Here is a 14,684-nt window from a genome sequence, read left to right on the forward strand (position 1 = left end):
TTTTTTTTCACATTTGAGTCTTATCTTCCTTGCTAAGTTCTCATGTTATTTTCACACATGTATATCCTTTCTGATACATATAGATGATTGAGAGCAAAAATAAAATAGTATTTAGAAAATCACGAGTTTTTAAAAGTAAAAGTAATTAAATGTAATGAGCTTCCGCATAAAAATGAATGTCTACTTCCGCTGAATTCCTTTGAAGCTTTAAAAAGCTTTGTGGACTGCAGTTCGAGACACTTGCTTTATGCTCTCGACACTTCATTTTTAATTTATTCTTTCATTTTGTAAAATGAAAATGATTTATTAAATTTAAAGATGCTTTTTTTATAGAAAAGGGCGCCAAGGGGCAGGTGGCTCATCTGATCTTAGTCCTCCGCCAATCTCTCAATGCCAGAGGGCGAGTGCGTTGCCGGCCTTTTAAGAATTGGTACGCGGTTTGCTTGAAGGACTCTTAGCTTGCTTAGTCGAATTGAATTATTAGTGCTTATGAAGATGTCAATGTTTAAAGGACCTGTTTTTACATGAAAAAGTACATTTTATTTTATCTACTTATTCTCAATAAAATATTTTCGATTCTTCATTATTGTAGCTAAAAGTTCTAAAATTCCGCTCGAACGGTTATAAAACACGGCGGCGTTTAGTATGCTGATCACCTACTTGCCTTTTAGAAAAAACAAATGATCAAGAAACAGGTGTGTGAGACCCAGAACTAAAAGCAATTAATTTTTTAGCCAGTTATAATCTAACTTGCTAAAAAAATTATTTAAGTGTTCTCTATAGAGGCTACAAACACTATAAGCCAATAAATTAATCAAAATTGTGGAAATTCTAATAGTAATAATAATTTATTTGAAAGAATATGGTACAAAATTGTTATGTGTATAATTTACGTGCAAATTTGTTCTAAAAATTTTACATTACATACATTCATATCATTATAGTCAATTCTTATACAATTATTCGATCCCTACATCATCACATTATTAAAATATCTATATAATTTTTAAATACGGTATAGCGTCGAATTTCAATCTAAGAGTATATCTTTAATTACTAAATTAAAAAAATATGGTCGAAAAACTAAAGCCTGGCTGGCGAAAAATATTAAAAAAATATAAGCAGACGCCCCATGTCTGTACTCCATGACACAGTAATCTTGACTAATCTGTGGCTGCGCCAGTATTGGCGCCATTCGTATATCACGTTGGCCTCATTAAGCGCTCAATATTTTAATGATACAATCGTAGATGGCATACTTGTTAATGCATTTGGAAATCGATTTTAGCTTTAAAAGCGTTTAAAAAACCTCGTCTGCAATGCTGACAATTGAGTCCAACGCGCTATTCTTAAATTCGAAGCCGGATATAATTTTTTAACGGTTAGTTTAACTAAACATCCTTTTGTACTATGTATATTGTATATATAATAAAGTTTTTCCTTTCTTTCTTTTAAACAAAATTACTATTAAAAAAATACTAATTATTAATACTATGAAGGTTTTTTGACAATTGTAATTAATATACACTACGGGTTATTTCAATTGTAACTACACGATGGAACAATTAACTGGATTTCAAATGTAGATTTTTACTGTGTATGCCTAATTCACGTACATTAAAGTATTCGTTTCGTCGTAACCTTACTCTATATGCACAAATTAATAGGGTTAAAATGCAAAAACAACGAGAGTTTCGCTTAATTGTGATTGGTCAAGAATACTTCAAGTAGACAATCATAGACACGCAACGTGACTAATCGTTGACCGATCACAATCAAACAAATCCCGCCTTTATTAACATTCTCTTTTTGAAGTGAAACTTCTTTAGGCGCATGAGGGTAAAATTTTAACGGATGAAACGCTTTAATAATAATATTAGCGTCACGAAGATGTGCAGCGTTTTTGTTGAAGAAAAGGGAGAGAGCGATTGAGACCGATTGAGAGAGAGTGAGAGAGGGCGAACAATATACGAAATTATATTTTTTTAAATAAAATTTCGTAAAAAGATTGCTGGTTCGCACGAACGGCTCCACCAAGACGTGCCGAGTGAGAAGATTGAAAAGGACAAAACCATTGGAATAAGTGAATTAGTGTGGGTGCAAGTTAGTCTTAAGTGGTAAACAGTGGTAATTGGAAAAAGTACACAAGAAAAAGTGTTTTTCCCTTACAAGAGACTAGTGTTATTGGACACTTTCTTATGTTAAATATCCTTTTTAGTAAATAAGATTAGTTTTAAATTACATATTAGTCTTAAATTACGCTAGATCGTATTATTAAATAATGCCTCAGTGCAGAGACAATTTTTTTTTTCTCTTTATGGCTCTGGCACGGTTTTTGCATTTGCCAGTGTCAAGTATAAGCAGAGACAATTACAAACATTCTTTATAGATAGAGTCGTCGAGACTTAAGTTATGACTTCCTATGTCAAATGTCATTTTTGACATCCGCGTTGAAGCACTAGGTTTAGACAGTGAGTTTTACCCGTAATATTTATTACATGTTGAATGGAGTGTTAAAATAAATAAACTCTAAATACACTTTGGAATTGTCATTACCAGCCCCGGGCCCGGGACGTCATTGATTACAATTGGATTACGATAAATTATTCACAAACACTCGAATTGTATACATTTTGAATGAACTGTTTTCACACCGGAGCGGAATTTACATTTTTAGTAATTGTATTTGACACGTTCGTTTATCATAAATACTCTTTTGTTAAAGAACTTTTCGAATAACATTCGTTTAAATTGCCTCATTGGTTTAGCACAGATCATACGTCACTTACATTTTTCGACTTTCTTTTTTTTTAAATTAAGAATTAGTCTGTGTTTGCTGTACGTTAAACTTTTTCTTGTACATTTTACTACTTGCATAATAGCTCCAGAGAGCATTTAGGTCTAAAACTAAACAGTATTTTTTTATTGATAGCTTTATTAGTTTTATGTCCACAACCTTCAATGAAGGAATATGTGGCTTCATAACGTTAGGGAGTGGACGGATGTTGCGACTGCGGTAGAATTTCTGCATCTGCCACAGGTTAAGACACGCTTCACAAGACTTACGGACCACTTTTAGTAATGGAGAGGCACCAGAAGAAGTAATAAGCCTAAAGTCGGACGTCCGTCCCATTGCTGCTGAAATGGAGAGTGCTATTTTGTCCATGCACACGTATATCTTAGCCAGTCTTAATAGAGATATGCCGTAGCCGAGTTGACTTAGAGATTCTATTCAATAAAACTTCTTTAACAAATATTATTATTTTTACTCAAAGTTTCAAAGATTTAACAAAAGAATTGACTATAACTACATAATATAACTATTTATTAGCTGAATTAAGAGAGCCACGGTAAATAGCTTGAAATAAAAGGTATACAAACGTATAGTATTTATGTAAGATGTCCCCTAACCTACTTTGACACATCGGGTCAATGTCACACCTTTACTATTGTTAATAGAATTATTTTTAGATTTTCTTTTGTGTATTTTGTATAAAACTATTGATTGATTCCTTATACAAAATATACGTAATTGGAACTGTTCTTTATTGACAAAGAATATTTCTGACAGCTGTCACTTGCTTATGGCATCTTCACTAACGCCTAATATTTCCTATCCACAAATCAATAAACTTAATGTACATAATATTCTTTCTCAAGTTAATTATCAAAATGACATGTGTTATCCACTGTGCGCGCCACATTTTTCAAGTCTTATTAGAAGCCTATCTTTAGATATAGGGTTTCAGTTGTTAGCCACAAGGACTAGTTTTAATTTTCTATTTATTTATCAATTTTTTATTATTATTACTATGTGGGTTAAGAAAAACTGAAATAAAAAAAACTTTAGAGGTGTCAAAGGACACCCGGATGGAACGAAATTCCTTTCGATTAATTTATATGTTAATTGGTATCATAACAGTATGATAGATTTTCTCGACACCAATCTTACGACGAAAAAAAAAACCAACATCACGAGGTGTTCCCAGGCGGTCACCCATCCAATACTGACCTCGCCCGACGTTGCTTAACTTCGGTGATCGGACGAGAACCGGTGTATTACAATAGCAAATAGCAAAAAAGTGTCGTGACAACTTTTCGTAAGAATTTTTTCCGTCTAGCTCCCTTTCACAACGCGCGATAAGGAACTTCGTTCCAAAAATACTGAATATTTTTGTGTTGGAAAAGTTCCGCTCCCTCAAACGTCAGCATACTCTTGCTGTAATTTGTACGAATATTTTCCAAGGCAATGCACGCCTAGTAACTGATTGCGCATGGCACTTAGAAAATAATTCATTTAGACAGCTCACTTTTCCACTGCAGTAATCAATAGTTAAAAATAGATACCAATTAAACCGCATATAGTTTTCATACACAGGTTACAAAATCAATTTCTTTTTAACAAATTTTTCAAGATTCTTAACTTAACCTACATAAGGTTAAAACCTTAAATATTAACATTATACGTGGTAAACGGTAAATCCCTTAAAATATCGAAATGCTAGCGTAGCTCAAATACGATGTCAGCTCATCGTTAAATCGTTACGTAATGTTTATCAGATATTGAATATACACAAATATTTCGTAGAACACAATTCAAAAAGATCATTTAGCTTATACATTTGGTACTGTTATTCCAAAGAAAATACATAAAAACATAATATGCTAATGCACTGCCATTTATTTCATGGGCTCGGGGTGAGAAAGTCGTAATAGAAATGATTTACTTGCTAAATATAACGCAGTAAAACGTAACACATTGACGCAACGTTCGATTGTCATGTGTCAAACGTCAATGTGACGTATGTGAAATGTCACTGCGATGGTGTTAACAAATCACATTGAACATATTCTTACATTTTAAACACACTCAACCTTTATAATTGTACCATTATTAATGAAGTATTTCTCTTTTCATCACAGCGTCAATATAATTTGACAGGAGACAAATGAGTACGTGATTTAGACTGATATTTACTAGAGGAGTTGTTCGGACCTGCAGCTGAGTTATAGTATCGGACGTCGAGGCAGAATACAAAATACCACCCGTATCACCTCGACATCCGTTTTTTTTTTTTTTAAGACAATTCACACCAATTGACCTAGTCCCATGCTAAGCTGGTGAAGCTTGTGTTATGGATACTAGGCAACGGATATACATACATATTATAGATAGATAGACATATAAATACATATTTAAACACCCAAGACCTAAGCACAACACCAAAAGCTCATCACATCGATGTTCGTCTCAGCCGGGGATCGAACCCGGGACCCATGGATTCGCAGTCAGGGGTACTAACCACTAGACCAATGAGTCGTCAAATGTCGTTTTATGTGGAACCAGCTGCTCACGGAAGTATTTCTGAACAAATTTGACTCCAGAAATGAGCGTACCAATTCTTAAAAGACCGGCAACATACCCTTTGGTATTGAGTGTCCATGGGCGGTATCACTTAACATCAGATGAGCCACCTGCCTTTTTATGAATTTACGTAATTTTTAAATTCTAATTTTTCTTGATATTCGAGTTTTAATTAGAATAATGTTGTGATTTTCGTACACGCAGAGATACCGCTTGGCTCTCAGCCAATGCCACGATTCATACAATCGTTTGCTCAAGTGCATGAATATGGATGGACTTCTTTCAGAGTTCTAGTTGTATCACCGCTCTCATAGCAAAATCTATGAAGTACTTAAGTTTTGTAATTACGTTTCGCTCAGAATTATCTGTATGGGTCGCTGCAGACTATATATCTGTTTCTGTTTATCAGAACGTAAATACAATTTGACAGAATGAGACGAAAGAGTAATTCAATTAAAGGAGTAAGTTTTAACTTACAAAACTGTACGTTGCTTGTAATAAATATCATATTTATAATTAAAATCTTATCAAAGCTTCATGTTATTTAATTACCGTTTATTTTGATAAACATTTCAGCAAACACTCAAGCTACGTCTGTTAAACACAAATAGAAGAATCTAGAACTCGCGTGACTCACACGAAAATTATAAACGAAAAATGAAATCGCGAGGTTTACCAGCACACGATTTAATGTGGTGTAAATCAGAAATTAATTTCGGAAAACTTTTCAAGTCATATAGTTGAATATGTAACAGACATTACTGTGTATATTTTATAGACTCTTCTATATCAGGCCTGAATTATACACAAGGAACAAATGAAGAATCTTGAAGGGTCGGGAACTTATACACAAGGAACAAATTAAATATCTTGAAACGTCGGGAAATTATACACAAGGAACAAATGAAGACTCTTGAAGCGTCGGGAAATTACACATAAGGAACAAATTAAGCATCTTTACTTCTTGCTATCCGGTACACTCTTGACAGAGCGGTCGTGATCGCTATGAAGTTTTCTGCCTTTCCACATCTCGCAAGGTCCACGTTTCAGCTGCGTACAGAAATATGGGGAAGCATCTTTAAGCGTCCGGAATTATACACAAGGAACAAATGAAGACTCTTGAAGCGTCGAGAAATTATACACAAGGAACAAATTAAGTATCTTGAAACGTCGGGAAATTATACACGAGGAACAAATTAAACATCTTGAAGCGTCGGGAAATTATACACAAGGAACAAATGAAGACTCTTGAAACGTCGGGATATTATACGTAAAATAGTTAGATTGCTTATGTAATGGCTACAGTATGTGATTCTCATTCCTGAGGTACCCGGCTGTGCGTCAATAGACTTTCTATCATCTTACTCGCTTCTACAACTCATTACACCCAAACATTAATGGCGTGTGTCAGGCACAGCTTGAAAAATCAAAAGTGCATGACAGAAATCTTTTCGCAGGTTCTTTCAGAATTCATAATGAAGACAGCTCTAAGTAGAACTTAGTATATCAAATGTATTATGTATATGTTATCCATTCACATCATTCTAAGTGTACTAAGCTATAAAATAAACCTATCAAAAATAAGATCTTAACATGTTTTCTGGGTCCAAAGGTCAAAATCTTGAATCAGGATAAAATCTTGAATTTTATGGGAATGTAGGAAATCGTAAATACGTCTCTAGAGGATGCGCGATCCTGAGAATCATGCATTAGTGAAATGGCTGCTAAGTTACAAGTTCTATTATCTATAGTACATATAGGGTCCTTAAAAAAGAGCGTACAGATTCTTAAAAGGCCGGCAACGCACTTGCGAGCCTTCTGGTAATGTAAGTGTTCATGGGCGGTGGTATCACTTAACATTAGATGAGCCTCCTGCCCGTTTGCCGCCTATTACATAAAAAAATATATACAAGATATATTTCGATAACATAATTAAGAACCTTCTAGAGGTTGTAGCGCCGGGCATTTGATTCGTGATTCTCTAAAGCAAGTGATCAGCCTTCTGCCTGATACGAGGTCCTTTATCTAAGACAGGTTTCTGATGCATAGAAAATGTGAAAATTTAATTCGTGTACCGCCGTGATAAGAACCCACGACCGACGAGAATAAATATTTTATATATAAGAATGTGTAGTAAAACCAAAATGTAATTTAAACCTAATCAATACAGTATGGAGTTGGGCTAAGTAATGTTTCTCTATAATCTTCGTTAATATAAAATGAGTAATCAGAAGTTCAAAGCATAATAACTCTGATATATCGCTCATAAGTTGCTCACTTAAGTAATATATTAAATATTCCCTTTATTTATTAATACTTGATATGACAAGGATACGAAAGGTAATGGTTAGGTGGTGTATGTAGAACGGATTAATGAGTTACAACAACCGGTGGTGAAATCGGGTTGGGTAGGCCTAGTCGTACATAAAATCCTTCTCTTCTTCTTCCTTCTCTTGTAAGGTTAGAGAAGGAAGAAGTTAAAATTACCCACAACCGACGATCATTCATGAATGTCATGAAAGAGAATGAAACGAAAGTGGGGCCGTTGCAAGTGAAAGTTGTCTCCTTCGAAAAAAAGACTTGCAACACCTTCAATACTTGGATTAGAATATTAAGCAAATTATATAATAAATAAATTAATACAATCTAGGCTCCGAATATGATTTTGTCCCATTCGTTGTCAAGACCCTTGGTCCGTGGGGTCCTAGCGCTTTAAGGCTTTTTAAAGAATTATCAAAAAGGTTAATCGACATCACAGGAGACCGAAAAGCTGGCAGCAACCTCGGACAAAGAATTAGTCTAGCTATTCAATGGGGGAACGCTGCCAGTATCTTCGGAACCTTGTCTAAAGGGACTCCTTTTAATAATATATTTTAGTTATATTTTAAGGTTAATTATTGTTTTTTTTTTTTGTTATTCATTAATTGATTTAAATATAATATTTATTTATTAATTTAGGTAACGTATACAAATTATAAACTACAAGAAATATATTCTCAATATAGACACAAAATAAAACAACTTAATAGATAGGGGTTCTTAAATTGCTTCACAGATAAGAAATACACTAATAACTGGTACAAAAGAAAATGTAGATATACATTTTCCTTATTGCAAATATATTTTTACACAAAGAACGTCACTCTGACAATAAATACGTGAAATTAAGTACGAATTAATTAAGTAAAGTAATATATTTTTCATTTTTGTTAGTTCATTTGTGGTAACAGATAATAATAATTCTTAATAAGGCGTACGTACTTCAAAGAACATTATACAGCCACACGACATTTTAGACAAGACGCCGGTACTTCTGATTTTCCGTGTATCGTAATTTGTGTGTGTAAATCTTTAATACAGCCGGGTAATAAACCTTTAATTTGATTAAGAGATTGAATATATTATTTACAACAATAAATACATACCGTACTTCATAGTAGATCAACCACCGCTACACAACAGGTAGAAACATATTCGCACAATCACACTAGCATAATTTATAATTAAAACTCATTTATATCGGAATTAATACACGCAATTGTATACGTATGAGCGAAATTAGACACGTTTGTATCGCCCGAAGATATTTTGTGGACTGGACTGAAGCCGCCCGCCCGCCCGCCTCTAAGCGCGGCGCGCCCGTTCGATATGTTCGCCGTCCCCTCCTACGTTGCAAAATCATTGAAAAACCAGCTGTTTTATGCCAAAAATATTTAATATTTCACATTCATATAATGCGAGGCAAATGTTTATAAGGATTTGTAAAATCCAGTCATGTTTCGTTCTCTTGATATCTTCTAGTTTGTATCTAATATATAAAATTCTCGTGTCACAGTTTTCGTTGCCGTACTCCTCCGAAACGGCTTGACCGATTTTGATGAAATTTTTTGTGCTTATCCGGTATCTATGAGAATCGGCCAACATCTATTTTTCATCCCCCTAAATGTTAGGGGTAGTCCACCCCTAAATTTTATTTTTTATTTTTTAGACAAAATTTTTAATTTCTATTTTTTTATGATACAGCAGTAAAAAATACATACAACCCCTAATTTTCACCCCTCTAAGATCAATTCCTATTTTTTATTATAAATTATATACATGGCAAAACGACGTTTGCCGGGTCAGCTAGTTTTATATAATAAATACTTATTTAGTGACTAAAAAATTAAGTTGTAGTAACAATTCAGTCTTAGTTGCTATGTTAGGAATAATAATAGCCTTTATAGCTGTAAAATTCTTATCCTAGTACATATAAATGTGAAGTACTATAAACATTAATAATTAATCGACAAGCCGGTTAATTTCTTTACAGCTTGTCCTTGGACATAGGCTTCCTCTAAGAGCTGCTTACTCTTCTCGGTGTCTAGCTTTACGTAGCCACATAGGGCCAGCTGCTCTATTTATATCATCTTCCCATTCCATTTCCATTTCAATATTTTACTAGAAGTAACACTATTTCTAAACTTTGTCGTGTCTTTTATTTCTTCTTGTTATAGTCTATCTTCCAATTTCAGATCTAGATCTCTCCTTTCGATACTATATTGACATACTATTAGTTTATTTTTAATCGGTGAGTGACCAGGTTTGACATGCGTATAAATATACATATTATGTTAGTATTGGTCAGTAAATCACACAAGAAAGAAACAAAAAGCTGTGGAATCCATAGCGATTTGGGAATCGATATGACCTCCAATTGTTCAAAATTCGAGTATACTCCTCTCTCAAAGGCCGGCAACGCAACCACTAAAAATGGGTGTCTATGGGCTGCGATGACTGCCCTTTTTGGGCGTCCCGCGGGGGTCGTTTGTTTGGTCGTTTTAACGTTAATAAATTAACGTTTACGCTCGTTAACGAAGTTTTATTTAATAATTTATATTATATAAAAAAATGGATAGCATTCCAACGTTATGTACTACAATAATTATTATATAGATAGTAGCATTATAACTTGTTTATTAGAAAAGAAAAACATTTCATCACACATAATAAAAAAGGAAGTATAGTAAAAAAGAAAGTGCTCTACGCCTCGCCTTAGGATTCCCTGTATCGTGGTAAGGTAGTATCTTCCATTTGACATATTAATATTTGTAGGTATTTTAATAAATTATAGATAACACGTACAGAAGGATATATCATCTTTTTGGACTGACCTTATTTAAATATCATAAACGGCTATAAACGCGAATTGTAAAGAGAGAGAAAGAGAACTTGTAACTAAAGTGATTTCAAATCTATCAGATCTACACTAAGTAGTTATAAATAACCTCATTACTTACCCAGGTCATTTAAGCAATCGTGGTCAATGTTAATCTATATATATAAAAATGAAACCCGTTTTCCGTTGTCACGACATAACATGAAATCGGCTTGACCGATTTGTCTGATTCTTTTTTTATAATATTCCTTGAAGTACGAGGATGGTTCTTACGGAGAGAAAAATTAAAAAAAATTGAGTGAAAAAGTCTAAAAACAACACTTTTCTATATTCCCATACAAAATATTCGTAATAATACTTAAAAGTCAATTTGAACTTTAATACCATATCATAAAGTTCAAATGTTAGTGGAGGGGCTCCGGGAAGGTAAATTTTTATTTTTTGACATAATGTATTTGTTGTCTTATCAACTTTCTTTTTTTTATCTTACTAGCTAGACCGGTGTCCCGAATAGCAGAATAAGTATTAAAAAAAAAAAAAGAATCGACTGTTAGGCGGTACGATGTTCGCCAGGCCAGCTAGTATTATAATAAATAACAAAAGTAAACAATCATAACAATCAAATATACAGTATTTACAATTTTCTTAACCTATACATAGTAATAAAAACCATAATTAAAAATTAATTAAAAGAAAATTATAACAAATTAAAAAAGTTTGGTCTCTCTGGCAGTGTACTTTTAACGCTGGCAGAATTTCTTCGCTGTATTGCGATACTTATTCGTTGAGGAAAGCACCGGCTCTGGGGTCACCGGAACTACTATCATATAGTATAATATCTACTAGGCGCCAATTTTAATATTTAATTAGCGCCTGTGCACTTGAACCCCACGGCCCAATAGTCTCTACTCCAAGGGGAACAAAAGTTGGAGGAAACACTTATATTTGAGCCGTTTATTATTTTCCGCCTACTCTGCGGCTGCGCCAGCTTTTCTAACGTTAATAAATTAACGTTTACGCTCGTTAACGAAGTTTTATTTAATAATTTATATTAAACATTACATTAAGTAGAACAGAGACAACCATTATAAACCGAATTTTCAATTCAAAGTATATTTTTGAAGTTATACTTCTTTAGGCGCGTTATGAAAAATTGATGAGAGTGAAATTTTACGATGCGGGCGCACCGTGACACAAAATTATCAGTATGAAGTTGCCCACGGAAGATGCTACGGCATTGGACATAATTTAAAAACAACATTCGAATAATAATAGAATTTATGTTACACTTAACGTAAGAGAATAATAATAAATATTTATTTAATTTTTCAAATGTAAGCTGAACTTTATTGACTATAATGACTCCTTTTCCAGTCTTTGATTATTTAATTGTAATTAATTATTTGCTTGCAATCAAAAACTATTTTTAATAATGCCAAAGAAGTATAACTTTATGGGATGTTCTATCTTATAATAAATCATAACCCATATTTAACTTTGTTCATTGGTTTATTCTTCACAAAACAGTCATTAATTTATATTCTTATAGAAAAGCCCATGGAAAAATTATACATATCTCACTCCTCTGAAGTCTGTCTTGAGTGACATTAGTTTTCTTCTTTTTATTAACCGCCGGTATTTGTGTTGCCACATACATCAAAATATGAAAGAAAGTACTACGCAAACGCTACACCACCCCCCTACGGAGACAGAAAAACTAAGGCGAAAAATTATAGTATATAACAATAAAATAAAAAAACTTAAAATATTTGACATTACAAAGAAAAACTTAATATTTACAAATCTAACCTAGTCTTAAATCTAACCGTTCTGCCTGATCTGGTAACAACAGGATTAGGGGCAGAAACGGGAGGAATATTTTCCACAGTAGGCGAGAGTAATGACGGCAACGCAGGACCAGCGGGTACAAAGCTAGGTGTGCGAGCTGAAGGAAAAACAAACTGCTCGACGAACGCTGGTTTAACGCGATCCACACTTACAGTTACGTCCTTCCCCTTTAAATCGATGTTCAGGGTTTTACCATCAATGGCGGGTCTGATATCAGTTGTAAATTGCGAAATAAATGAAAGCTGGTTGAGCTGTGCGGGAGCCAATTTCTCTCGACGCTGTACGAAAGCGTACAGCAATGGTTTGTGGTCTGTAAAAATGGTTGCATGTTGCACCTCGAGAATGTGACGGAAATGCTGTACACTTTCGTACACCGCCAGAAGTTCGCGATGGTAGGCAGGCCACTGCGACTGATTGGGAGTCAGTTTCTTGCTGAAAAATGACAGAGGGCACCATTGTCCATTGATCAACTGCTGTAAACAGGCGCCGATGTGCATGCTAGAAGCATCTGTAAAAAGACCCAAAGGTGCATCATTTACTGGATGTGTAAGTAGCGTGGCGTCTGATAAACTTTTCTTGCAGTCTTCGAAAACTCTCAACAGCTCGGGCGTCCATGGATACGGTTTGGAGCCTTTGCCATTGATCTCGACTAAAGCGTCTACTAACTGCGCTTGAAACTTGGCGGCATGAGGGATGAAACGGCGATAAAAATTAATCATACCGAGAAAACGCCTCACGCCTTGCACGGTGTCAGGAGGGGGAAAATCTAATAGCTTTTGAACGCGGTCCAGAGGAGGCCGCGTACCATTAGCGTTAATGAGATATCCGAGAAATACAACCTCGCTGGCACCAAGAATGCACTTAGATGGATTGATCACCACCCCGTAATCTTGTAGGCGCTTAAAAAGGACGCGCAGATGCTCTCTGTGGCTGCTCTCGTCCACTGAAAAAACAAGCACGTCATCGATATAAGGAAAGCAGAAATCGAGACCCCGCGTGACCTCGTCGATAAAACGCTGGAAGGTTTGGCCAGCATTGCGCAGCCCAAAGGTCATGAAAGGAAACTCGAAGAGGCCAAACGGGGTAACGATGGCGGTCTTCGCGATATCTTCTTCAAAAACGGGGATTTGATGGTACGCTTTTACTAAGTCAATAGTGCTGAAAATAGTAGCTCCAGCGAGGCTGCAGGCGAAATCATTGATATGACGAACGGGGTATCTATCTGGTATGGTCCTAGCGTTTAATGCGCGATAATCGCCACAAGGACGCCATGTGTTGTCTTTTTTGGGTGTCATGTGCAATGGTGACGACCAAGCGCTTTTAGAGGGTCTTGCTGTGCCGCATTGAACCATGTCTTCAAATTCTTTTTTGGCAGCAGTAAGTTTTTGAGGTGCCAGGCGACGGGGACGACACGACACGGGAGGACCATCAATAGTTTTAATATAATGCACGGTGCTGTGCTTGATGATTCTAGGTAGACCAGGTGGACGCGTGACATCAGGAAACTCAGTAAGTATGTGTGTTAAACTAGAGTTATTAGAAATAACGGTCTTGACACTGGATTGACTGGAGGATGCAATGGAAGTGGGGATAGATAACCCAGTGCTACCATCTAAGAGACATTTGCTTCGGCAGTCCGGTAATAAATTATAATGACTTAAAAAATCGGAGCCGATAATCGGTGTGTCAACATCCGCAATAACAAAATTCCAGTGGAAATCCCTGCGTAAACCTAGGTTAAGATGCAAAGATATGTTGCCATAGGTTTTAATAGAACTCCCATTCGCAGCGCTTAGATCAAAATCTGCAGAAGCACGACGGTTTTTTGCAAGACGCTTAGGAAAACAACAGAGATCCGAGCCAGTATCCACTAGATACTGGAGTTTCGAATGTTTATCTGTAACAAAAATACGGCGGCTTTGATGAGAACAATCAGTCGCCGCGTCTACTGACTGTGTTTCCTGTTTTCCGACGGCGAGGTGTCGGGTTGCCAGTTGCAGGGTTTGGTACATTTGGTTGCCCTGCTATTGAACCTTCTATGGTACCAACACATATCTGGATTTCTAGGTGAGGCACCGCGAGAACGCTGTCTAGATATTGATTTGCTGCGTGAGCGACCGCGAGGATGCGAGTTGGTAAGAGATGCAACTTGCTTGGTTAAATCTTCCACTGTCTTTACTAAAGAATCCAGTACCGATGGTGCAGGCGCTGGCATCGCACAGGAGTACACCTGGTGGCTGGGTCCTGATATCTCTGTGATCTTGTCTGCGAGGTCTGCTATTTTGTCCAGACTCAGTTCAGTTTGCGAAGCTA

The 14,684-nt window shown here is 35.6% G+C and overlaps 2 protein-coding genes across 3 annotated transcripts in view; one reads left to right on the forward strand and one right to left on the reverse strand.

Annotated features, from left to right (window-relative positions):
* Positions 1-8,975, reverse strand: part of LOC125061708 (CD63 antigen-like) — a 75,899-nt gene extending 66,924 nt beyond the window's left edge. For both annotated transcript variants that reach the window (XM_047667276.1, XM_047667275.1), the window contains exon 1: positions 8,791-8,975. The gene's annotated coding sequence lies outside the window, so the exon portion shown is untranslated. The remainder of the gene's footprint in view (positions 1-8,790) is intronic.
* The window catches only part of LOC125061707 (pseudouridine-5'-phosphate glycosidase), a 188,623-nt gene that overhangs the window by 128,112 nt on the left and 45,827 nt on the right, over positions 1-14,684 (forward strand). The window lies entirely within an intron of this gene.

The sequence above is a fragment of the Pieris napi genome, chromosome 24 (assembly GCF_905475465.1).
Source record: "Pieris napi chromosome 24, ilPieNapi1.2, whole genome shotgun sequence".
In the NCBI taxonomy this organism is placed as follows: Eukaryota; Metazoa; Arthropoda; class Insecta; order Lepidoptera; family Pieridae; genus Pieris; species Pieris napi.